This window comes from Schistocerca gregaria, chromosome 10 (assembly GCF_023897955.1).
Source record: "Schistocerca gregaria isolate iqSchGreg1 chromosome 10, iqSchGreg1.2, whole genome shotgun sequence".
Classification (NCBI taxonomy): Eukaryota; Metazoa; Arthropoda; class Insecta; order Orthoptera; family Acrididae; genus Schistocerca; species Schistocerca gregaria.
The window spans coordinates 46,128,514-46,130,845 of NC_064929.1; the positions used below are offsets into that span (position 1 = coordinate 46,128,514).

At 49.0% G+C, this 2,332-nt stretch overlaps 1 non-coding gene across 1 annotated transcript; it reads left to right on the forward strand.

The window, feature by feature from the left end:
- The first annotated feature begins 1,866 nt into the window (after positions 1-1,866).
- Positions 1,867-1,939, forward strand: Trnat-agu (transfer RNA threonine (anticodon AGU)). Its single transcript has one exon. It is a non-coding gene; the product is annotated as a tRNA-Thr (tRNA).
- The last annotated feature ends 393 nt before the right edge of the window (positions 1,940-2,332 follow it).

Here is a 2,332-nt window from a genome sequence, read left to right on the forward strand (position 1 = left end):
GAGGTGTCATCGAGTGCAGATCTGTCTTAGGTATCACGGCTTAACCTCATTGAAGTCTAGAGGGTGGACAACACGTTCGTCTTACTCAGACCGGTGTCCGAACTCTATTTTCAACGTTATACGTGCCACTTTCATTGTGGCCAACTACGATTCGATACAGAATACACGAAAGCTGAAAGACACCCTAACGGATACATAGAGAGTAGTGTTTGTCTGCTGAATAATGGGAGTGCAAGGGTCTGTATCGTCTATATGGCTGTATGTAGCACCATTAGTCTTCGGGGAGGCGGGCATAGCTCGGATGGTAGAGCGCTCGCTTAGTATGCGAGAGGTACTGGGATCAATACCCAGTGCCTCCAGAATTTTTAACACACCTACATGCGCACCTTGCCATGCAAGTGGAATAATTCACAGCCAGCAGATGTGTCTAGGAAGATACAAGCGAATGATTAGCATCCACAATTTTAAAGCATGCTGTTATTAGTGCGCATGAAGCACCCTCCTCCCACGCCTACACTTAATTTAGAAACAGTACAAGTGTTCCCGTAAGATTCTCAAGCCTATGTCGGAAAGATCTGCCTTGCGCCGAGTTCACGTAAATCCCACTGCACATTCCTATTCTTTGCGTGCAGTCGGCTGCTACTGGTGTTGCTAGTTGTGACTGCTGATAACAGATGCCGTAGCAATCAATTCATGGAGTGAGTTGTATGTTTTGCGATAGTCTGTCTCTGACAAGCAAGCACAGGTGACATAGGTGCGAACACAGGAAGCTAGCAGACCCTCGCCGTCTGCAGACACCGAGCAGCCACACTAGGAGGGCGGCCTAAGCCGTAGGCGAAATGTGCTCATTCGCTTTGGCGCGACGTCGAACTATAAATAATGCTGTCACTAGCGTGAGCGTCGTGGAAAGTCGGAAAAGTCGGCTGCGTGGGTGGGTGCCAAGTTTGGGGAGCGTTTCGTAGTATGCGCAGTGCAATGGAGACGCGGAAACTTGTTGTGGCCCAGTGTTTTGCAGTTGGACGACAAGATTGGTACACAGTAGTAAAGAGCGAGGCACTGAGTTGGCATGAATAATGGAGTGCACAATGGGGCTCGAGATGTGTTTGTTACCTCAGGTGCTGTATGATTGTCGACAAGGAGTGAAAACGGAGCAATTTGTGACGGCTCTTTCAATTTAAGACGTTAAAAACAGACGGAATTTGCATTTGTAATACCAGAGCATCGAAACTACTTGGAACTTTTGTGTATATGAACGTGTCCGCGCCTTTGTGCTCTGCTCCCTTCACCGCTACAAACCAACCAACCATCGTGTCCGTGCGCATCAGAGTCGCATGAATGGGGAATAGCGCAGTTTGGTCGTGCTTGTGGCGTAGCTCAGTTGGTAGAGCGTTCGCTTCGCATGTGAAAGGTGCAGGGTTCAAGCCGCGGCGCCTCAATTTTTTGTGGTCAGTGCGTGGTAAGTGTTGGTCGCGGCGAACCTAAAGGCACGCAAGATGTTGCAAAGCCAGCGTCACAGACTGATATGATGTATACTGACGTAAGGAGAGCAAGATGTAAGTGTGGGGACCGGCTGTTATCGAGGTGTCATCGAGTGCAGATCTGTCTTAGGTATCACGGCTTAACCTCATTGAAGTCTAGAGGGTGGACAACACGTTCGTCTTACTCAGAGCGGTGTCCGAACTCTATTTTCAACGTTATACGTGCCACTTTCATTGTGGCCAACTACGATTCGATACAGAATGCACGAAACCTGAAAGACACCCTAACGGATACATAGAGAGTAGTGTTTGTCTGCTGAATAATGGGAGTGCAAGGGTCTGTGTCGTCTATATGGCTGTATGTAGCACAATTAGTCTTCGGGGGGGGGCGGGCGTAGCTCAGATGGTAGAGCGCTCGCTTAGTATGCGAGAGGTACTGGGATCAAAACCCAGTGCCTACAGAATTTTTAACACACCTACATGCGCACCTTGCCATGCAAGTGGAATAATTCACAGCCAGCAGATGTGTCTAGGAAGATACAAGTGAATGATTAGCATCCACAATTGGCAAGCGTGCTGTTATTAGTGCGCGGGAAGCACCCTCCTCCCACGCCTACACTTAATTTAGAAACAGTACAGTCGGCTGCTACTGGTGTTGCTAGTTGTGACTGCTGATAACAGATGTCGTAGCAATCAATTCATGGAGTGAGTTGTATGTTTTGCGATAGTCTGTCTCTGACAAGCAAGCACAGGTGACATAGGTGCGAACACAGGAAGCTTGCAGACCCTCGCTGCCTGCAGACACCGAGCAGCCACACTACGAGTGCGGCCTAAGCCGTAGGCGAAATGTGCTC